Source organism: Erithacus rubecula, assembly GCF_903797595.1.
Source record: "Erithacus rubecula genome assembly, chromosome: 3".
Taxonomy (NCBI): Eukaryota; Metazoa; Chordata; class Aves; order Passeriformes; family Muscicapidae; genus Erithacus; species Erithacus rubecula.
The window spans coordinates 130,061,883-130,086,564 of NC_136689.1; the positions used below are offsets into that span (position 1 = coordinate 130,061,883).

At 40.0% G+C, this 24,682-nt stretch overlaps 1 protein-coding gene across 14 annotated transcripts in view; it reads left to right on the forward strand.

Moving 5' to 3' along the window:
- The first annotated feature begins 20,458 nt into the window (after positions 1-20,458).
- OXR1 (oxidation resistance 1) overlaps positions 20,459-24,682 on the forward strand; it is a 255,302-nt gene continuing 251,078 nt past the window's right edge. For 2 of the 14 annotated variants that reach the window (XM_079300949.1, XM_079300944.1), the window contains exon 1: positions 21,304-21,397. The gene's annotated coding sequence lies outside the window, so the exon portion shown is untranslated. Of the gene's footprint in view, positions 20,842-21,227; positions 21,398-21,550; positions 21,715-24,682 lie in introns of those variants that run through there. The other 12 variants (XM_079300938.1, XM_079300950.1, XM_079300954.1 and 9 more) reach the window with 12 other exon arrangements.

The following is a 24,682-nucleotide window of genomic DNA, read 5'->3' on the forward strand; positions in this document are numbered from 1 at the left end:
GCTCACTGCAGTCTTGTGGGAGCAGATCATGCAGCAGCTCTTCTGAAGCTCAAAGACCCCACAGTGTGCTTTGCATTCAAATGCACACATCACTGTCCAACAAGTTGGCAATAAAAGCTGTTCTGAACAGATAGGGATGCAACAAAGAAGGGAAACAATGGCTGTAGGCTTTCTGAGAAAACACACAGGCTTGCCTGTGCTGGTGTGCATGTTTTTAAACAAAAATATCCATACTAAACAAATGTTAAAGTAGCTATAATCTCATAAAAAGTTTAAACAACAACAACAAAAAAAGTAATAAAAACTATTTACCCCCCAGGGAAAGAAGAAAATCTCTATTCCCAAAAATAAAAATAATCTCAAAAATAAATAAAAACCCCTTTACTTTAAAACAACTCATCCTTAAAATAATACTCCCTAAGTTGGCATGGCCAATAAACACAACTATAAGAAAGCTACATAAAAATGGGGTTGACTTCACAATTACAAATTCCTGGGCAGCTGGTCTTTGCAAAATTAAAAGCCACAAAAAACCTATTTGTTTATTAAAATGTCTTCGTAACATAATAAGAGAGGCTCCTCTTCCTAAATAAACTTAAATTAGTTTACTATCTTTAAAATATTTTTTTTATCTCTATACATTATCAATTAAAAAGAAAAAAAAGTGCTAAGAGAAAAAGTGTTCTAAAAGTTTTTTCTTATTATTCTTCTTTTAATTCTATCAATAAAGCTTTCTTCATACCCTTCAAAATTTAAGCCTACTTTGCTCTTTTCCTAATCCTGTCTCACAACAACAACAAAATATTCTAATAAGTACACTAACATTTAGCCAACACTAAACCCACTACATTATTTAATACATTAGCCAAAAAATCTCAAATTAACAAACCAAAACCACCACAGCTACCCTATTTAAGGTATATTTTGTTGCTTGTGAGACCCCCCAATTTATTCACTCTTACCAACACTGTCCAAGCACAGGTCTGCGTGACCCATTGTAACACCCAAAACATTTAAATGCAAGGGGGTTTACTAAGGTTCCTTTTCTCTGGGTTAAGCACACAGGAGAAATACCCACCAGATATTCTCACAAGGTCAAAATTATACACAAGTTTACTGGGAAAATATAGAAAGTCAAGAAACTTTGGCAAAGGATTTAATACATCAAATTAACACAAATCACTTATCATAGCATTTAATGAGTCTATTCAACTTAGCCAACTGTAAATCCATTTGATGTTAAGTTACCCAAAATGTTCCACGAAAAGGAAATTAAAAAAAGAAGAAAGGGAGAAAGACAGAAAAAATATATAAAAGCACACACATAACTACCAACTCCTGGATTCCAGAATGAATAAACTCCAGCAGGGTCAAGTACTTCTCAGTCAGCCTATTAAACCTCAGGCCAATGTGGGACTCTGGTCACTCAGCCACTCAGGAGCTGGGTTAGCACCACTTCTGGGGTGTGATTGATTGATTGATTGATTGGCTGGTTGGTTGGTTTGTTAATTGATTGATTGATTAATTAATTGATTGATTGATTGACAGACAGACAGACACTGCAGGGCTGGGATGCTCCAGCTCTGGGCTGAGGGATGTGCTGAGTGCAGCAGGGCACTGCCTCGCCAGAGCAAGATGTGACCTCCCTCTCTCCTCCACACACCCCAAAATATCTCAAGACATCAATATTTCCCAGTCTCTGGAAAGATTACCGTGAGTACCCTGGAGTCCTGAGTCTTCCCTGGTGGGAAGGAGGAAGGGGAGAGTCTGTCCTGTGCCAGAGGGGGCTCAGGGGATAGTGTCTGTCCCTGGACACTTGAATACATTTGTCCATGTGTTCAGCTCAACTCCAGCCTTTCCCCCTCTCACACACACACATCCCTGCCTCTTTCCCCCTCTCACACACACACATCCCTGCCTCTTTCCCCCTCTGACACATACCCATCTCTGCCTCTCTGTTCACTGGCTAGTCTGGGCTGATCACACTCAAATGCAAATTCCTTACTTTTGTGAAGTTACTAGACTAACCTAATGACTCTTCATTAGTGCCTATTCATTACTTTATGAAAACTTTGGTGACATTCATAAATAGTCCTAATAATTTTGTTTTTCATCATTTTTTCTGTAACAAAAATGTTAATAGATTAGGCATAAATAATATAGATTTCAAATCAATCTTTGTAGGAAACCTCTATTACATATTGCCATACATGCATTTTCTTTTTGCAACCCCATTTTAAAAGCCATTAGTTAGCAAGCTTTGAATCCATTTAATGTTTTCAGACTAAGTTAATAATTGACATTCCTGTTTCCTAATAAAAATGTGAAATGCTATAAGGGCAAATGCCTGACTAAATTATTTTAAAAAATAGAATACATTCCTAATATTATTTACCAACTAGATCCATAATCTAGCAAAAAAAGTTTGAAAATTTTTATTTTTCATAAAAGAAAGTTGATATTAAGAAGAGGGGAATAAAATTATTTATTAATGATGATGTCAAACATTCTATTATTTGGCTAGGATTGAGATTTGATGGGTAGTTTGCCCTTTTAAAATATTGGCTTAAGATTTTTTCCAGTCCTCTGTAATTTCCCTTGTGTTTTAAAGTTTATTAAAAGTCAACATACATAGTTGAGAAAGCTTATTTGATGATTCATTTTGGTGGTTTTAAACGCACATGGTTCAGGCCTCTTGGCAAAAAAAGAAGCTGAGAAAAAAAGAATTTTACTGGTTTCTGCTTTCACATTTTTCAGGAGACTGTTGGAATGGAACCTTTCAATTCCACTCCTTAATCAGTTCAGTCTTCTCTCTTGTGGTGTTGGGATAGGCTCACTAAAATCAGCTCTAACTCTTCTCTGTTATTTTAAACCCTTTCCCCACCATCCAACCAGACATTCTACCAGTTAAGGGGGTTCAAACCTAACTGCTCAGTAATTTGTCCAGATAACACCACTGTTGTGTCACTTCATTCTTTGTATTCAAATATTCAAACAATACCCTCTATATCTGTGTTAAATATTATGTATTATACAATATACCTGTATTTGTGTATTCTAGAAAAAGAAATAAGGCTCAAACAGGAGGGGATATATAAGTGACTTTTTAAGAGAGAGCACAGCACATTTCACATAGTCAGGGAAGGGGATAGGTTCTATGTAGAATAAAACCCACAGGTGATCTTCCTCAAATAAATTTCGCACCTGAATTTTATTTCCTTTTTTTAGACTAAATCTTGAGACTTTCAATATCATTCTACATTATCTGAGTAATCTCCCACCAAAATGGTGCATCCAAATTACAGCACAGAAATCAGACAGCTTATTGAAATGCAATGCTATTAACTCTTCCTGCATGTGCATCAGTCACACCAAACAGCATGACCTGAGACTTCTGTAATATGCTTTAATTTGGAAGGATCACGCTGAGCTCCATCTTTCACTACATTTCTACCCAGGCTTCTGATAAAACAATCTAATCAGCTAAAACAAGATTATACAGAAACAGTAGATGCATAGCATGAACGTTTTATCCCTAAAGAATTTCTTTATTAAACTAATTTTGTTTCTCTCATTAATCTCATTGAAGATTGTTCTGCAATAAAGAAAGGATGTAATCTGCCACAGAATAATTGCTTCAGACTCTTAGGTCGCCATATCTTCCTTTTCAAAAGGCTTTCCCCCTGTGTTCCTTCTGGCTACTTAAATAAAAGGCAAGCTGAGAGAAAGCAGGTCTTGTATATCTTTTCATATGCCTTTTAAAAAATGCAATAAAGAGAATTCAAGCATTTTTCACTCATCCTCAGCCCTGGTTTTTGTGGCTTTAGTTTCCAAGTTTAAGGCTCCTCCCATTCAGTGTGTTTTGATCCTGTCAGTAATTTCTCAGACAGCAAAGATCTATTTCTTTGCATTATCTGTACCTCCTGGATATGAGACAAGACTCAAACCATAGACTTTCAGTTGCCTGACTATTGAATGAAGTCTGAGTCCTAAACTGTGACGAAGACAGGGCAAAATAGAATTTATTTAGCCCAAAATGTTAAGAGGCAATTTGTTTAAAATAGTTAAGACAAGAAATACTTAATGTCACAGCTGAATGCTCCTCTGTACACTCATCACTCCTCTTCCCCACCTCTCAGAAGAGTGCCCTGAGCAGCAGAGGCAGTCTGGTGATCTGTAGTAAGATTCCTCTGCAATACTAGTTTGCTTGCAAATGGTAATTAAAGACTCATCTGGTATATGTTGAAGAGAGCAAGTAGAAGTGAGCTTTGCTTCCAGCCTGCTGATAAGGAAATTTATGCAGAAAGGAGAGAAATTTGTGTTGTGCACTTTTCTCCAATACTTATTTAATCTGAAATACTTGTGGATTCCTTAGCTGGAAGTGTCCCTTCCCAGCTGAATACCATCATTAGAGCAGCAAGCAACATTCACATCTTCACTAAATTGTCCATTGAGCCGTTGATTTTTCATGCAAAATGAAACAGCTTCTGCAAAAGAGACAAACACAGCACTTCACCCTAGACTACCCAGGAGTCTTATTGCTGGATATCCCACAGGGAAGTGGGAGACAGGGCTTTAGATCTGTTAGGCAGAGGATTCTGCAATTAGATCACACATTTTTGAGTGAAGGCTCAAGCTGTTTGAAAAACAACTTGAGAGATAACAATGCTTCCTTCTCTTCTAGCTGTATTCTTGTGTAAACCTAAGCTGTTCAGGTTTCAAATTGTTTCTTCATCCAAATAAAAGAAACATGCTATGTCTGTGAATCCTGGGAGGATTTGTGTAAGAGAAACAGCCATTGCAGTGGTTGAAAAAACACTTCTATTCATATCCAGAACAGACCTGTAGATATAAGGACCCCTACTATCAAAACCTTTAATAATGAGAGAGTTTGGCCATGACCAGGATTTGGCAATAGCATGATCAAAATTATTAAGAACAAGATTTTTACAAGCTTCTATAACAAGCCTGCCTTCATTTTGCTGCACTCCAAACTCTAAACTTAGAAACAAAGAAAGTACTGTTTATTCCTATACATTATTGTGAAGTACTGAAACACTTCATAGTCATGAAATTCCATAATGAAGATCATAAATAAAAATCTCAAAAGTAACTTCCTGTAGATAGCATGTCGTATTCAGTGCAGTGCACACTGTGGTGCTTGTTTCTTTTATGATAGTTCAGAACCACTCCTTATTGAGAGCCTTATGTTTATTATTAAGTTTTCTCAACACATTTGTATTGATACCCTGTAAATCTTTGACTTAATTTCTCTTTATGGAGCTAGTTCTAAAAGCTGCAGAATTCACTATAACTGTCAATGCATCTGTTTTAAAGTTCAGTCACACATATTACTAACCATCTGAAATGGTTCTATAGGTTTATGACTTTCAAAAGTAATGCTGAACATTTAAATCTCTATTAAGCAGTGTGCAGCATAAGCTGTTGAGAATGACACTGAGAAAAATATTTTCAGAGGTTTACAAAACCATATATTGTTAGCTTGTTCTCTATGTTTTAGGAAAGACAAATCTTCCTCTTGGTTGAGGGGATCAGGCAATGGGCCATAAATGCTTTGTGCTTCACCTCCCCAGTCTCTTACCAGCCACAAGCCATTCTGTTTCTGTGTTGCAAATATGCTGAAGGCCTGAGTGCAGCACAGGAAGGATGAAACAAATTTCTGTGACCATATTATTTGTTCCCACCATTGAGGGTGTGCTGCATCCCACAGTTCTAAAATAATTCGTTAGCTTCACTGCAGAAAGTATCTCATCCCTAACCAGCAAAAAAAAAAAAAAAAAAAAAACAACTTCCAGACTAAGGAAGTTCAGGGATACATCAAAGGTAACCCTGCTGTGACATATCCTCTTAGATAGCATTTGTCTTCACTCTATCATGTTTGTCTGATTCCTGTACCAAAACGGTATCTACTGACTGCACTGTATTCAAACTCACTCAGTGAACAACTTCACTATACTCATAAATTAGTCACTGGGAAATGTTGTCTTGAAGTATATATGTCTTTAAAATATACCAGGCTCCTGTCAGTAATCTGATAAACTGTCATTGATTATATTCAGGGAATATGTTATTTTAGACAATATGATCACCTAGTCCTTTTGAAAGCCATCATCTTTCTTTCCAGAAACAGTGAAGAGTATGACACAGAACCATAAGGACTATCTGATTTATTCTCTGGTTCCCTGAAAATCTTGAGTAGTGATTTTTATCTTCAGGTGAGTGATAGAGTTGGGGATTAACCTTGGATGTAATCTCTATTTTACCTATTGTTCATGGGCAAGAAATCTATATTGTCCCAGGAATTCATAATTACATACAGAGATGTTAAAGTTATATTTCTGCTGCAGGAATGAAGGTCTAGGTGCCCTCGTGTTTCCTCCCAGTTTGGTTTGTAAATGAAATTTATTCAGTTGAAGCCTTGCTCTGTCCATTCCTCTGTGTCTGTGCTTTTTGAAAACTTCAAAGGCAGGAAAATAGCACTAGTCAAAGAAATGTGATTTTTTTTATGACATATCCAAGAAGAATGACTAAGGAGGGGAAAAAAAAAAAATAAAGGCTATAGTGCCATTCCATGATTTACCAAATGTCAGAGAATCCAGAAATGAGCATAGTTACAAATTCTGCATAAGATAGCAAATGCTTCATTCAGATCTCATTCTTTAATTCACAGAATCCATAGGAAATCAAACTTTGGAAATATTTGCTTGGATTACTTTGAAATTTTAAGAAAGTCTGTCAAAAAGCCCAAGAACTTTAGATACTTAGAGAAATTTGGGAAATAAATGACAAGAAAGTACTAATTTCCATTTTAATTTTGTCTAAAAGCTATAATTAATATTAAACCTCTACTCACTGTGGTCTTCACTTTATCTACACACAGTATTCAGGGAATGCTGGGATCTGAAGATGTGGGGTTAGATAATCTCTGTCACAATGAGCTGTTTTAAAGACATTGGACATCCATTCATGCAGTGTTTATTATCTGAATTTGAACAGTCCTGGAGAAAACACTGTTGAAAAGAACTCTGGAATCACCAATACACATTAACTCAACATTTTAAGATTTTTTTTTTAAAATTTTGCAATTTGCCATCAGGGAAAAAATTACAGTTCCAGGGAACATTTATAAGTTGGTTTAAATATAGAAAATGTTAAAGGAAATAGCCTGAGCTTTCAGCCCTAAAGCATATTTAACAAAACCATAGGCTATAATTAATTATATAATTATTTGCAGAAATATTCTAAGGAAAAATCTCATCACTCAACACATCCCAAAAAAGAGAGTAAATTTGGCAAGTAGGTATTCATACAGCTGTGCATCTGTACTTACACTGCCATACTCTATATACTCTATGCTGCTATACTCTATCTCTTGATAGCTCCCTTAATGACCCAAATAAAGTGTAGGAGAGTCCCCCATAGCTAACTGCATTCATCCATCATTCCCATACACCTGGGAAATGGTGACCTGGCCAAACACTGCCACCTCTGCCTCTTTGGCAGGTGTGAACAGGAGACATGGTAACTGCCACATCCAAATGGCAACCTCCAAATTTTCACTTCAAAGGAAAAAATCAGGAAAGCAGCACACATATATCCAGATGGCTTGGGACCTACATGGGTAAAGGGCAGATCTGTACTAGTCCTGGGCAAGGAATTGTTTCTTGAATAAATACACTCTTGTGTTGAAGGAGAAAAAAAACCAAAAATCATGTAAATATTGTGTAAGGATAGTGTATTTTTGATTTGGTAAAAAACCACTGAGATGATTCCTTCTTTTAACCAGCTCATTCTAGAAGAGAGTTCACCATTCTAGAATAGAGTTCACCATATGCACAGAATTACATTTTCATTTACTGTGAGGAATACAGCTCCTTCCTGAGTCCCCTCCCTGGAGCTTCTTACTAGTTTGCTGAAGTGGTTCCCTTCATTTGTGAATGTCATCTACAGGTTGCAAACTCTTCCAGTGGGGAACTCTCTATGGGAATTATGAGCATCTAACACAGGGCTATGAATTCTGGTGGACATCTTAATATTGATAGTAAGTCAGTCACAATATGAATGTCACACACACACACACACTGAAATGGGCCTCAGCAGCTTAGTTAAAAACACAGAGGAAGCCCATGTTAAAAAAGGAATTTGGATTCAAATCACCAGGATGCCCCAGAATTCTGGGGTTGTTATTTTAGTTTGGTTTGGGTTGGTTTGTTTTTTTTTTGGTTTTTTTTTTGGTGTTTTTGTTTTTTTGTTTTTTTTGGTTTTTTTGTTTGTTTTTTTTTTTTTTTGTTTTTTTTTGTTTTTTTTTTTTTTTTTTGTTATTTGTAGTTTTTCTATTGTCAATCAGTATATTCTGATCCATCTGATCAAGTCATTGTATCACTGATGTCTTGTGTGCCTCAATCTGACTAGTTTTAGTTTAAAACCACTTCCAAAGTGTTTGGCACCCAGTGAGATTGTGAGGGTCCAGCTCTCAAATGCACTAATTGAATAGGGAACAGGAATAGGCCATGACAGCATATTCAGCTGGGGTACTTTCTGATGAAGGCTGATGAGGATTTCACTTCAGTGAAGAGAACTGAACTCAGTAATAATAGAATATGAGTTTGAATTTGAGAATAGTTAGGATATTAAATAAACTATGTGCAGGAAAAAAAAAATACTCACCAGTTTCTATGTGTGTGCTATTTTCAACCCCTTTTCAGAGTTCATAGGTTCTTTTGAGTGTATATGTTCTTTCATTTTCTTCACAAAGAAGCAAAACAACAAACCAAAAAATTATACCTAGAGGCACAAAAATATAACCCTAATGAGAGTTAAAGCCTTAAGATGAAAATGTGCGGAGATTCCAGGATGCCTTATAATTTATAATAATGAAATTTCTGATTTACAATAATAGTATCATACATAAAATTTTAATCAAAAATTGATTTGGTTCACAGTCTCTTCCCCGTGTTGACCAATCTCAGGAACTTCAATAATGCAATATTTGACCGGGGATGCCTAGAGGTCAGAAACAGAGGAAAGGAAGGACCTCTGCATTCATTGGTTTCCAGCCTTGGCTTTATAAGCAGACAGGTTGCACAGGTTGTTTTATGTTCTCTGTATTCTTCACACACCACCTGTAACTCTGTAGACTATTGTATTAGTAGCTAGTTCTCCCAGTAATTTTCCATGGCTTTTCCCTAAGCAGAAAGACAAAAATTCCAGAGCTCCAAGCCCGAGGAGGTACAAGGATCTGTGTTCCCTTGGCTTTTCCTGGGAACCAAGTCTGAGAACAACTCTTCCAGATACATTTTCATGGATAAAATACAGCTAGTGCTGAATGGGGGCCCCAGAGAAGGGGCTTGACCTGGTGGAAAATCGCATCACCACTTCTCCTCCTAATTGGAGCTTTTTATCAATAATGCTAATTTCCCAAAACCTACAAATGTGTGTTCACCCTGGGGGGAGGGGGGGGGGTGGAGTGGGGTGAACTTCTGTGGACATCTTTCAGTAGCTGCCTCTGAAGGCCCTCAAATAAAGATCCCCTTTTATATTGTTTCCTTACTAAAATTCTCTCGAGTTTCATTTCAAGGTTGGGAAAAAAGCAACAGTTCTTCCACTTGTAAATAATCATTCCTCTTGCATACTTAGGGAAAACAAAATCTCTCCTCTCAGCCTCTGCTTTACAAAGCTAAATGAGACAAACTGTTCTTCCTTTTCTCACTCAGTGAACATTCCATGTCCCTGGAAAAAACTTTGCAATACCTGTTCCACTTTACATCACAATTATTATCAAAGAATGAGTTGGTTATATTTATAAATTTATGTGAGGACATGCAAAAATCAGAAACAGAGATCTATATTTGCTTCACTTTACAGATTTTTGCCCCCCTGGGATGTTTCCTACTATGCCTTTCCTGAAATATCTCCAAACATCAACATTCTTTAATTAAAAGCTCAATCAAAATATATAAATGAGAAATAAACTTATAATCAGGAGGTAATCCCCAATAGTCATCAATTTACAGATAAAAATTATGGTTTGCTTCTGGAACTCACAAGTGAGCAAGGGTTGAAAACAAACCTGAATAGAACTGATGTTTTTCTAAAAAAACTTCTAAATTTTTATAAATCAAACTTTACTTTGCCTGTAGGAGCAGAAGTTATACTTCAGGATCTTGTACAGAAACCTTTTTCGAGTAAAAAACAAATAGTATATGATGTTTTAAGACATAGAAGAACAATAGTAACACAGGTATTTATTTTATGAAGCCCCATAAATTTTCTATCAGCACCCTTTTTGGAATTTGCAGCAATGTAATTGATAATTGCAGATCATATATTATACATTCAAAAATGCAATTAAAGATATTCCTGTCCTAAGACACATAAGGAATATGCCTTTTAAAATGCAAGCTTAATGGTACAAAAATCAGATAGAGTTCTGTGTATTGAAAGACATTTGAGAGATGTACTTGTTTGACAAAGGATCTAAATGCAAATGAGCACCAAGATCAAACCACTATTAAAATAATTTCCATCTAGGCAATGTAGCAGAAACAGTGGTTAAAAGCACAGCTAAAAATACCTCCTGTGACTCAGAATCTTTGAAAATCCACAATCAAAACATCCAGCAACGTGCACCTGTGACCCTTTTACTTGTTTTTGCAAGTGCTGTATCGTCGTTTCTAAAACTATTTGCAAAGCAGGACCTGAGAGCAGAAGATGCCAGAAGTGTCCAGCCTGCTGAGAAACAGCAGGTTTTTGCTATAGCAGAAACACCATCAGAGCCCCTGTTTGCATTGACTTAAATGCTACTTAAAAATGTGCTATGGGTTGTTTGCTACCATTTACCTCTGAATCATTCAGCAAAGAAAAGATAATGGGGATCAGAAATTCACAGTGGCAGCAAAAAGTGGTATGGACATTCAGGTCTTAAGTATAGGAAAATTTATTGTGAGTATTTTATCAAAAGGTATAAAATTAAAGCCTTCAAAAATTTGGTTCAATATAGGAAATACCTCTGTATTTTTCCACCTTTCTAACATGGAATTGAAAAATTCTGAAATATTTCACTTTCATGGTTTTGAATAATTTTGTTCTTATTTTGAAATTATTTTTTAAAAAAATTATCCATACATATTTTAAAGGAAAAGTAAACAGTTTCTGTAATGTCAAGATCAAATTGCAGAGCAGAGATGTTTTTCTTCTTTTCATTTCATATAAAAGGAAACACTAGGTTTTTTTCCTAAAAATGCCAAATTTTTCCCATTAAAAAATTAATTTGGTATGTTCTTGCATAGTTTCTATTAAATATAGACAATTTTAATTTCTATTTAAGCTAATTCAGCATTTTTATGGTGGCTGGAGAATTTGCTTGTCTATTTATTTGTTTCTCTAGCCTAACTTCAAACAAATCTGGAGTTGAATAAGAAATATCAGCTGCTGGGATATGTTTGCTTTGTCTGAGAGCAGCTATGTCAGTTCTGCAGTCCAGTCATTCCCTTTTTTACCTCCAGACAGAAGTGCATCAACATAATGAGCCATCACCTGTCTAGAATGGCTGTGATCTTCCCGATCCTAAAATACCTATTTGATTTTCAGTAGCCTCAACAGCAAAACTTCCATTGCCTTGATATTTTGTCAACAAACTCCCAAGGACACCCATGACAGCTAGCAGTTGTAGTTAATACTTCATTCTAGGTAGTTTTTCTTAAAGCTTACACAAAAGAAATTTGGCTGGTTATGCCCAAGGTGAAATTACCAAATCTCAAGGCAATTTTTTCTCAGCCATTGCATGAGTGAAGTATTAAGGGGCACATTCAATCAGGTAGCCAGATTCCTTCATCTGCATTAATATCTCAGCAAACTCTACAATGCATGAATGTTTCATGGTCTTTTTTGTGCCTTCCTTGCCTTGTAACATCTTCCATCCATGCTCCTTAACATTGCTTTTGCTGGATGCCAACCCTGCATGATGCCTGCATACAAATACTGAAATGCCACCTCAAGTACATACCCTGACCAGCTATTTTTGGGAAGCCTATATGTCATTATATAACAGCACATATGCTATAGATCTAGATTTTAGTTTAGCTAAAATAATTTTCTCCAGTGGCTTGAATTTAAATTTCGCATTTATCCTTAAACAAGATCAGAAGTAATTTACCTTTTGGCTTACTGCAACTCTGTATTTTTCTGCCAGAGTTAGAATATCAGAGATGATATGTAGTATTTAAAAAGTGAGATTTCACATTTATTTTTCAATTGGTTCTAGTTTGCATAGCTTGTTGAGATTTATTTTAAATGGTGGCACCAGTTTTCTAGGTGGTTAAAAGCCATACTTTCCAGAGTTGATTGAAAATTCATAAGGCTTTATGAAACATTGCCATGTCTCTCTTTTTTAAGCATATAACTAATTCTCCTTTAAACAGTATCTGTGAGATATTGCTATTTTCAGCAAGTTTTATTTTTCAGTAAAGGCTACTGAAAACCTTGATTTTTAAAATTTTGTTTAGTTGTTTGTTTTGTTGTTGTTTTTTGGGGTTTTTTTTTTGCTGTTTTGTTTTGCTTTGTTTTTTTTTTAATTGATGGGTTTTACTCTATAAATCCACATGGAAATTGCATGGAAGGAAAGATTTTAATTTGTTCCAAAGCTGCATTTTTTTCTCCATGGTTTATTTCTGTTGGTTATTAGATGCCCCCCTTTTAAAGATATCATACCTTGATTGCTGATAGCTTTTACAATAGTGGGATATATGATTTCTGTGAAATCATAGATGATATCAGCATACTTCTAGTCTTTATACTGATTTACAGAAGACAACAAATTCATTGATGTTGGTGCATGTCACTGGCCAGGCTCTGCTGACTACCAGAGTCTCCTCTTCCTTTGTAAACAACCCCATGGCGTGTTAGAGATTACCAAAGGAAAGAAAGGGACCATATTAGATTGAATATTGATCTCATAGTAGTATGCTGCACTTCTCTTTGGTTTTTAATAGCAGCACTAATAGCACACTGCTTTTATTGCTGCACTCTGAGAGACAGAGGCTTCCAGCAGCTTCCTGGAGCAGACTCCACACACGCACTTCTTCCCACACTAAAAATCTCATATTCTATATTTATTCTGGGTATGTCCTACAATAATTAAATAACAGAAAAGCTATGATTTTCTATTTCACAAGGGCTCAGCTTGAATAACATTGAAGGAAGGCTAGAACTGATCTATGAGTAATTTTATCACTGAAGAGAGCTAAGAAAACCTTTCTGAAGCATTTACTACATTTCAAGAGTAATATAAGCCTGTGACTGTTTTTACAACACGTTCAATTATTGGTGTCTTTGAAAACAAAGCAAATTAATCTCATGTATACAAATTTGCATAATGTGTGAAAGTAATGCAAGAACTGAAAAAGTTTCCTATAAACTACTGAGAACAGCTCACAGAAAATTTTACAGTAAAACATTCACTTCTAAGTCCCCAACTGCCTGGCAGAACTTTCAGTTAGAGAAATCAAGGATGGATATTTAAATTCAATGTCTAAGGAAAAAAAAAACTTAAAAGCCCACAAAGGGCAGTAAAAAGTAGATAACTTCAGACTGATTGGGAGAAAAATACCAATTACAATAAAGAAAATGTCTGATACTATAGTTGTGAATAAATTTCAAAATTGGAAATGCTGAATTTCTCTGAGTAAAAACGCATTCCATATTTTTTGTGTATTAGTACATAAGGCTATTTTCCTTTCACTTTAATAAGGAATTAATATGAAATTTATTGTTTGAGGTACAGCTATATTTTGAGTTGTTCTTCTAACTATTCTATTTCTTACATGCAAAACCTTTTTGCAATAAAGAATGTCCAAACACTGGGCAATACAAATGGGCAGTACAAATACAATATTGGGCAAATACACTGGGCAGTACAAATACAATATTGCCCAAACACTGGGCAATACAAATACTGGGCAATGCATTTTCTGTGTAGCAATCACAGGATGAACCCTTACAGCTGTGCTATTACCAAATTCCCCTCTCATCAGCTTGTAGAAAATCTGTGGCTGTCACTGCATTCCTCCCATGGACCAAAAACTGCTGCTCTGAGCTGTTAGCAACAAAAATGGATGTTTGACATGGTCAGGGAAGTAGAAAGCATACTATAAAGATAATGAATTATAGAAGGGTGTATTTCTGAGGGTTTCAAACCACTCAAGTCCTCTGGCCATTTCTTATGGACTGTATGGTAGCAAAACCCCTTGGGTGCTAAATGGAAGGTAGAGTCATTGATAGCAAACACTAATTATCAAGAATTGTGGGATATGGTTAGACCCTTCTATAGGAATCTTTTAAATGGCTCCTGCAATCTATCTATGTATTCAGGATTTATATGGGAGATAGGATTTTGGCCATTGTGAATTCCCCTTCAGGGAAAGCTATTTATGCCAAGCTTCCAAAGGCTTAATGCTTAATGAATATTAATAGTGGAAGTGGGAATTTTTATGTAACATCTTGGTTTACCAAATGTAAAGAAAGCTTTTGCTGCATAACCCTTAAATTCTAAAAACAGCATCACACCATCAGCTACCTCCAGAGTTAGCAGAGACCACACTCGTGGTTGAAAGCATGGATATGATCCATCCTGGGGATCACACATAATTTGCTACAACTGAATTTATCATAGGTATTATCTAGCCCAGCATACTGTCCCAGCAGTAACAGAAGGAGATACTGTTTAAGGCAGTATATAAGACTAAAATTTTGAAGTCTGTTCCCCTAGTACTGTTCTAGAATTCACAGTCCTTGGATTCCATGTACAGAAGGCACTCCCCAGCTTTCATATGTATGTTGCCTAAGGGTTTTGCTGATCCTTTTTTGAACCTGCTGGTCTGCCTACAGACTTCTTGGGGTTATACTTTCCAGAAGACCACTGTTCACTGTGTCCAGGCTAGGGTGAAAGTACTTCCTTTCATCTGTTTTACACTTGCAGTGGTTTCACTGAGTTTACGCAGTACTGTGGGATTTGGTGAAAAAAATAATTCTCTTCCACTTTTTTGCCATATGTACTGCCCACATGGCCCTTCATGCTTCTCTTCACATGGAAGAATCCCAGACACTTCACTCTGCCCTCACGAGGCAGTGGCCCACTCTCAACTATTGCCTTTCTCTGTATCTTTTCCAGCTCTGTCCTTCATGGTCACAGATGAAGCCCAGCCCCTGCTCCCAAGGATTCCTAACCCTTCATTGGCTTTTTTGACCACTACTACATCAAACTAGGAACTCCAGAGAGTGGTCAGCAACTACTCCAATAGATCATTACTAATTGAAGCTGAAAACTCTGACCTCAGTAAACATATTTAGACTGTTTCCTCTGAGCCTATTATCATATGCCCTGTGATTTTTTCTCTTTCCCCTTCATTCCAGAGACTCCATTGTAATAGTCTCCATTCTTATGGAAATAACTATATCTATTTCTCTATCCCTATGTCTTATTTTTTTATTTGAACAAAAATACTCTTTGTTTTCTTTCCCTCCAAAAGCAACCTCTACAGCAGGGAGATTTATGTGCCCCAGGCTCATGTGCCAGAATGAATGCCATACCACCATTGCTATCCCCACTGTGTAATTTCTGCACTTTCAGCTTGTTGGGGGCTTGTTCCCTTTCCAATCCAAATGCACCATGAAGCATCAGTCATCTGGTTTTATTTTGTGCTTCTTAATTGTGTGTTGGGTTGCAGTACAGGATGTGGCCAGGAATGTGTATTCTATCACCATCTGTTGAAGCTGGGTGGGGCAGTGATCCTTATCTCCATGGCACATACCATCTGCTAATTGGCCATCTTTAAAAACAGCTGGGAAAATCATCTTTTTTCCACAACCCATCCTCCCTCCAGGAAGATATCATCTGCTGCTGGCCCATTGAGTCCCACTGTGTGACTGATAAAATTACATCATCCCACTGGGAGATGCTCCAGCCAGGGGAGGATCCAAGCCTTTCCTACCTAGAGAAAAACTGAGATTTTGGACAGCAAGTTACCTTTTTTCCACTGGATTGCAGAGGAAAGCTGGACCTTTCCACATCATCCCTGGACCTTCAGAGGAAAACTGCACCTTCTACAGGAGCACTGCTCCAGCTGAACCACATCTGCCACTGCAGGAGGTTGTAGCCACCATTTAATTGGACTGCTACCAACACCCTGACTGACTGATGGGTGTCAGGTTGTATTCTGACTCTGTCAGTGTTTTGGGATTGTTCTTTGTAATACTGTATTTCTATTTTAATTTTCCTGGTAAAGAACTGTTATTCCTAATTCCCATATCTTTGCCTGAGAGCCCCTTAATTTCCAAATTATAATAATTTGGAGGGAGTGGGTTTACATTCTCCATTTCAAAGAGAAGCTTCTGCCTTTATTGGCAGATACCTGTCCTTCAAACCAGGACAAACTATAACCCAAAATCTCTGGCCTTGAGCACTACTTTACACATATCAATCACACAATCTTTTCTGTTACTCTGAAGAACATTTGGACCACATACTGATTCTCTCTGTGCATATCTCTCATGTGATGCCACATCCTGGTCTGCATTAAAAGCAGCATGGCCAGCAGATCAAGGGAGCTGATTTTGCCTCTCTGCTCTGGTGAGAGCAGCACCTGGAGTACTGCATCCATTTCTGGGGACCCCAATATAAGAAGTATGTGGACTGAATCTAGAGAAGTGCTATAAAGGGGATCAGAGGGCGTGAGTACTTCTCTGAAGACAGGCTGAGAGAGTTGAGCTTGTTCAGCCTGGAGAAGAAAAAGCTCTAGGGAGGACTTAGGGCAACCTGCCAGTACCTAAAAAAGGACCTGCAAGTGTTGGAGAGGGTCTTTACAAGGATAAGTAATTGTTGGACAAGAGGTGATAGCTTTAAACTGAAAGAGAATGGAGTTTGGATTAGATATTAGGAAGAAATTTTTTACTCTGACAGTGGTAAGGCACTGGAACGAGCTGTCAGAGGAGCTGTGTGCATGGAAACATGGAAGTGTTGGAGAGGCCAGGCTGGGTGGAACTTTGAGCAACCTGATGTAGTAGATGTCCCTGCCCATGGCAGCTGGATTGAACTGGATGACCTTTCAGGTGCCTTCCAACTCATACCATTCTATGATTCTATGATCAGTCGATGACACTCAAATATCCAAGTTCTATCCCTTGAAAATAAGCTTTGTTCTATAAGCAGAGAAAAAAAAAATAAATAAAAAGGAATGTTCTATCTATCACATAGGAAGCCTGGGTACTCCACTATATGGAAAAATTCCCTAGGACAGTGAACTCAAGAGATAAGGATAATATAATGCACCTTTGAGTTACATAAGGAGACAGGAAAGAATCTGAATATTGCTGTCAAGGAGAAGAGTGAAAATAACAATGAGAGGAGACAGCTGGGAGGGCTGAGGTGAAAGTCTGAGAACCAGAAGCAACCAGTAGTATATCAGAGCCTCAGCTCATCAGCAATATGGAATTATAGGGGATACATTTGAAAAAAAAAAAAAAAAAGATTTAACCAGAGTCTCCTCAGGCAATATGAAGAGAGATTGATAAAGCACTGTACTTTGCATGGAGTGCAAAGCTGCACTTTTTCTGTGCAATGAAGAATTGTTCCCCTTCTGTCTGATGGGATACAGCAGCACAGCAGATATTCAAATCTTTGCTGCTGTGTAGGTACAAGATGCAACTCTATGGATATTTCTGCTGAGCAAGACTTGAAGAAGAAAGGAACAGCTTTCAATATTCAGATGGGTGTCTACCTCTAAATATAGTTCAGTAGCTGGTACAGCAGATGCAGCCACCACTTACTTGCTAATGTCCAATTTGCTAATCTGCATCTGGGTGATTACAGTCTTTAGAATGCTGGAACTTGCTATCTTAGGCTATAAATATAAATATACACATCTATAAAATATATGTAAATATATATATTATATATAAATATATATAAAATTTAATTCAATTTATGACACTGTGGTTTGGGTGAGGAAAATCCATATATGCTTGTCTCTTCTTGTCAAAAGCAACTATATTTGACAACTTCTAAAGGGATTCCGCAAAAAAAAGAAAAGTGTGAGAATTATAGTATAATTACCCATATAGGGTAGATATGAGGAGAATGATAATGCAGACTGCAGGAAAAACCCATGTTTTTCTTTGCCATTATTTTAATATTTGTTCTCATGATGAAGAGTGTTCTGAACTCCCTAGACAGTAAGAATTCCCAGCTGGAAGTTACTCTCCTGAGACTCAGGACATCTTTCAGTCTCCTGATTTACCCAGAGCTGTATGATGGTAAAGGTGCAAACTGTTCTAGGAAATTCTCCAGAGGCTGCCTGCTGCTCCTGCAGAGATCCAGCTGCAGCCAGAAATACATCATCCCACTGTTATCCCATATCTGAGTCTGCATTCAGAAGACTGCCTTTTCTATTTCTCCTGCTGTCTATCTCAAGATCAATAGCTTCAGTTGAAAGAATTACATAATTTCCCCCCCTCACATTGTACAGTAATGCCTCCTGCATAGCTTACAACTTTTTGTAATACACAGTGTAATGGTGGCTGTTAGACACAGACTATAGAATATAACGTATCTCATGCCTTAGAAGAACAGACAATGAGGAGAATAAGGAGAATTAGTGAACATGTGTAGTGGGCTGACCCTGGCTGGATGCCAGGCACCCACTAAAGCTGCTGTCTCTCACTCCACAGCTAGACAAGGGAGAGGAAATAAATTTAAACAGGGTTCATGATTTGAGATAAGGACTAGGAGAGATCACTCATCAAATACCATCATGGGGAGAACAGGCTTGAGTTAGAGACATTAATTTAATTTATTGCCAACAAAATCAGAGCAGGATACTGAGAAGTAAAATAAAACTTTGAAAACATCTTTGTCTCACCTCTTCCTCCTTCCCAGATCTACCTCATCCCCCAGCAGGGAATGGGGGCTATGATCAGTTGCATCATCTGCTGCTGAGGGAGAGGAGTCCTTCCCCTGCTGCACTGTGTCAGTTCTCCATGAAGTTCTCCAATGTGAGTCCATCTCATGAAAAACAGCTCCCTGTGAACTGCTGCAACATGAGTCCACCCCATGGGCAACAGCCCTCCCAAAACTGCTGCAGTGTGGGTCACTCTTCCATGGGGTGCAGTGCTCCAAGGACAGGCTGCTCCAGCCTGGGACCAGGGCCCCTCTCTCCACAGCCTCCCACAGGGTCACAGCCCCCTCCAGCATCCACAGCTCCAGCGTGGGTATCCTCCACAGCTGAGATGGATCTCTGCATCCCTTTGGACTCCATGGGCTGCAGGGGACAGCTGCCTCACCATGGGCTGCCTCACCATGGGCTGCTTGGAGCACCCACTCCCCCTCTTCTCCACTGATCTTGGGCTGCAAGAGTTGTTCCTCTCAAATATTCTCACTCTTCTCTTCTGTGGCCACGTTTACAAATGCCAATACATCTTTGTTAAATTTCTTCCTAAATCTGTTTTCACAGAGGAATTAGCAGTATTTCTAATTGGCCCAGCCTTGGCCACTGTCATGTTCATCTTGGAGCCATCAGGGATTGGCTTTGTTGGACATGGAGGAAGCTTCCAGCAGCTTCTCACAGAATTCACCCCTTTACCTTCCCACCTTCCTGCACGCCACCCCCCTACCCCCATACATTCCCCCATATGAAAGCTTGGCCTTAAAAACCCAATAAAACCTGATTTACTCCTTTTAATGCAATAATCTTTGTGATGTCATCTTTCATATTTCAAAGTACTGCTGTAGTTACCTACACAATCTTGTCTAATAATCTATCCCATTGTATGTCAGTCTGTGAGGGAAATTGCTTCTTTGCTCTCACTTTATTTGACAGTACTGACAAGTAACACTTCCTTTCCTGATTATACCCACCTACATATAACTGAGGGGTTTTTTTGAAGTAGTTTTTGCTGAAGGCTGTTAAAGTTCAGATGAAGGTAAACTTCCACTGATCTCTCATGTCTAATGAAATAAATGAAGCTTTTTGATTGTGATCTTGAGTGTACATATACTATTGTATATAATGCCATCAGAATAGCAAATTATCATGATGGAGGTGTTGTCTGATATTTTTTCTTAGAAGTAGTTTAGTATTTTCTGAAAACCCCTTTGGTTCGTTTTATTTTTGGGTTTTTTGGTGTGTTTTTTTTTGTTTGTTTGGTTGGTTGGTTGGTTTTTTTTGTGCAATGGCAATTATCTGTATCCGTAAAAGCAGAATTCACTAACACCTCTGAACTCCTGCTAGGGTAATACAATTTTAGGCTCCGTAGTATCTATATGAATCTTAAACAATGTGGTGATCTTATGTTTATTCTTGTTGGTCTTTTAGGAAAGTAGAGAATGATAAGGCACAGCTTGAAAATCCCATCAGGAATTCCCATTCACAAATACTTAGGCGGCTTTTAATTTCAACACTCTTAGTTTTGAAACACAGCAGTGTCAGCGAGAGGTGATCATGTCATTCCTCTTGCCGCATAGATCTTCCAGCCTAGAAAATGATATTTAGGAGGGCTGTTCTTCACGGTCTTCGCCTCGGACCTGTCACATTCTCATCTGGCTGCTCTGAGCTTCAGGGGAGCGTTCCCGTGTGTTTGTCACTCCCCAAGCCTGGTCCGCACAATCTAACGCCTCGCAGCAGGATGGAGATGTCTCCAGAGAAACACCGCATGAGAACGCCGCTCGGCATCCTCTCCCTCACTACCTAGAACTCATTTCTGAAGCTGCTGCTTCACGGGGAGGCCTGGCCCCGAGGTAACCGGCCCGGCCCGAGGCAGGCTCCCGGCCCGGCGCTGGGCTGAAGGGCAGCAGGGCCCGGCAGCCGCTCCCGGAGCGCTGCCGGCTCCCCGCGCAGCCCTGCGCGCCGGGCGGCACAGCCGCAGCCGCAGCCGCAGCCGCAGCCGAGCGCAGCGCTCCCGCCGCAGCGGCGCGGGCAGGACGCGGCCGCGGCAGCGCCGGCATCGCCCCGCTCCCCGAGCCTGTGCTCCGCTGGTTCCGCGGCAGGAGATCCGCGGCAGCGCAGGCCGCGGTCGCAGCGCCCCGGGGAGGCCCGCACGGCGGGCGGGCGGGCGGGCGGAGGCGCGCCTCGCCCGGGGCTGCGCGCACCGAGGCGGCCGCCGCCCCTTTAAGCTCCAGCTGTTCCTCTCTGCGGCGCTATTTTTAGCGCGTCCTCTTGGTAGCATCCAGCTCTGCCCCGCTTCTCCGCGCTCCCCCGTGCCCCCCGGTGGTAGGTTCCGCACGGCGGGCACTGAGCATGTCCGAACGCGCTCGGCAGCGGCCGCCGCGCCGGGGCTGCGCTCGCTCGCAGCGCGGGAACCAGGGCGCGGGCGCCGCCGCCGCCCGCAAGTAAGTTTGTCCGCGGGCGCGCTGCCGGCGCGGGCGGGCGAGGGGCAGCCGCCGCCTTGGTGCCGCCTCCGCGCCGCAGGGGCCCGGGGCAGGGGCTCGGGTTCGGGCTGCGTTCGTACCCCTCGCCCCTGGGGGCTGGCGCCGGGCGGGACGCGCGGCGGGACCGGCTGCCCTTGCCCGCCCTGCGTGCGCGCCTCGGTGCGGCCGCAACTTGTCCGGTGCCCGCCCCGGGGTCAGCGGCTCGCGGCCTGGCCGGCTCGGCTCGGCCACGGCGGGTCCGCTCTGCGCGGGTCGGCGGCGGGAGAGCGCATCCCTCGGTGCGTGTGCGGTCCCGGCGCGGTGCGGTCCGATTGCGGTGTCGGTCCCCGGCGCGGTGCGGTGCGGTCCCGGTGCGGTGCGGTCCCGGCGCGGTGCGGTCCGATTGCGGTGTCGGTCCCCGGCGCGGTGCGGTGCGGTCCCGGTGCGGTGCGGTCCTATTGCGGTGTCGGTCCCCGGCGCGGTGCGGTCCCGGGCGGTCCCCGGCTGCGCTGAGAGAGGCGGGCGGCTGCGCTCTCCCCGCGGAGAGGGCGCGATGCGAAAATACCGAGCGAGTGTCGGCGCAGCCAGCGCACCGTGAGAGTCAGAGAGGTTGCGGTGTTCAAAGGAGTTTCTGATTTAACAGATGGTACCGCAGGAAAGAAACAGTTTGCGGAGAGAAACTGTAGTGACACAGGATTTTTGCTCTCTCGTGTGACAATTTATTCTGGGTATTCTTTCAGTTTAGAAGAGATACAGTATTTTAACTTATTGTCGGTAACCAGCAAATACCGGAGTATGCCACGAGATTCTTGCCTCTGAAAATGGAATTTTTATATTAATTTTTAAATGCTTGTTTTGTTGTTCCGTTCACATGTAAATCGGTTTAACGCTACGTGTTCCTAATATTGGGAATGTAAAGTTTTCCACCTAACGTTGAAAGCATAGTGTAGCTAGTTTCTTTTCCTGTGCTCTAAACCAAGGAAAGGTTTCAAAAGCTGCTTCCCTATTCAAAGGAAGCTTCTTGATGTTTGCAAAGTTGTATTAAGACAGTTTTCTAATTAAAATCATAGTAGGGGAAGGGGAATTGAGGAGCTTAGCTTGTTACTGGTGAAAGAATTGGACTGAGGGCCAGTAAGGTGCTCTTGGTGGACAGTTTGTCTTAATTTTTATTTGGCTGTCCCTGTAGGTGTTGTCAGTCTAATGACCCGACTTTTAACACTTTTACGCCACGCTTATCTTTGCGCAATGACTTAGATTTGGAGTAGTACTCAGGCATGAATATTCATATAAGCTTAAATGTCTGTATGTTAAGCCTCATCAGAATGTAGGTGCATTTAAAAATAGTTACGGACCTAGAAAATGCCATTTCTCCTGTGTATATTTTTGAGTTTGTTAATTAGCATTATGCAGTGGGGACAGAAGGGTTCCCGTACCTCTGCAACTCTTCAACTTTTCCCTTCTCCCAAATGAAAGTCCCTCACCTCTGCCCGCCACGGCAGCGCTCCCAGAGAGTAGCAATTGGTCCGTGGGTTTCTGAAAGCCAGTGTGCGTGATTCGGCTCTGGTTTGTGCATGAATAAGCTGCTGTCCTGTCAGCTCCATTTTTATAAGTGTGCAATAATAGAGGAAAATTGAATTCTTGAGTTGATGCTTTTTGCCTGCTGCAAAAGACCACAGGAGAATGCAGCAAGAAAGAACAGGCTATGTTGACAGCATAGTGAGAAATAAGGAGGGAAATTCTTCTGCATGGCAACCTGCCATTTTTCTCGTGTGATTAGATTTGATCTGAAATACCAGGTATTTAAAAACTAATTTATTTAAAATATGAGAAATCATCATAGTTGAAATGTTAAAAATGCCTTTGCTTATGTTCTTGAAGTAGTAATTAGTTTAATTATTTGGGTTGTATTTTATTGTTAGGATGTTTTAATACTATTTATTTTAGTTCCAGAGCTCATACATATTAATAGAATTATTTCAGCATCCTAATCAGATAAGGATTCTTTGATAGTCAAAGCATATGCTAATAGAGCATATAAGGATATCCTTAAAATTTATGCTGTGAATTATAATTCCTGTAGCATCTCAGCTGATTCTTTTTTCTTGTTCAGGATTGAGCCCAACTAGTGGAGATGAGAAAATTATTTGAGTAACAGTGAGGTTACATATTAGTTGTTTGAGAATGTTTAGTTAGCAGCTGCAGTGTTTGCTCAGTTTGTTTCCCTTTATGCAGAATAAAAAGGTAACTAATCTTCTTTCTCAGTGCATATCTTTCTTTCCATGAAAACTTTTTTCCTTCACTGTTTGCTTAATCTAAAGAAGCATCTTCCATGGGTTTGTTTGTTTGAGCAAAGTGTCATCTTGCACTGTAAGAAATATACATAGTCCTCCTGGACTTGCGGGGAATAACAGAACTATGGAAATAAATGCAAAAATAATTTTTTTTGTTGAATTTCATTTAAAAACTAGACCCCGACTTTGTCCTACCCCCCCTCCCCAATTCCCCAAAGACTCAAATCCTGATAATAATGACATTTTTTTTCATAGGAACATGATGATTATTTAAGGCTGGTAGCAGAAGGCAGTAGTCTAGGATAGTCAGCACTAATGATCAGCTGTAATTCACAAGGTCTTTGCACACTTCTTTTTGTTGATGAGCTACTGTGACTTCTTAACCCTTTTGTGAGTTGCTGTTGTTTCCTAAGTTACTGTAGCAAAGCCATTAAATTATGCGTATTATTGAAACATATGGGAGGTGACAACCTTACAGAACAGACAGTTGCTACTGACAAGCATGGTCGGGTGTCAGATTAGCACAAGATTGTTACACGATTGTGAATGGCTTGGCTCAGGAGATACTGATACTTTTGTTTAGCAGAGCCTTTACTCAAACGTGGGATGGCTCCCTTGTTCATTGCAGTCTATATTTGTGAACTAGTGTGTCTCTGGTATGTGAACTGTTGCCATCAGAGGCAGAAGGAGCATTTTGAGATAGGGAAAGAATTGTGCATTCTTTGAAGCTGGTGAAGAAGACCTTCAGGGGTTCAAAACAGACATTGCTCTCTCAATATCATCAGGGGTATTTTGTGCCAGGGCCAGATGCTTGTGGCTCATGTAGCAGTGAGCTGTAACTTACCCTGCTATTCTAGCATCTGCCTCAGCAAGTTTGACTGAAGATTAGATGTAGATACAGAGAAGGGAGCTCCTGGATATCTCGTGATGTGTCATACAGTTTAAAAGAGGAAGTTATTTGATCTGCAGGTTAAAA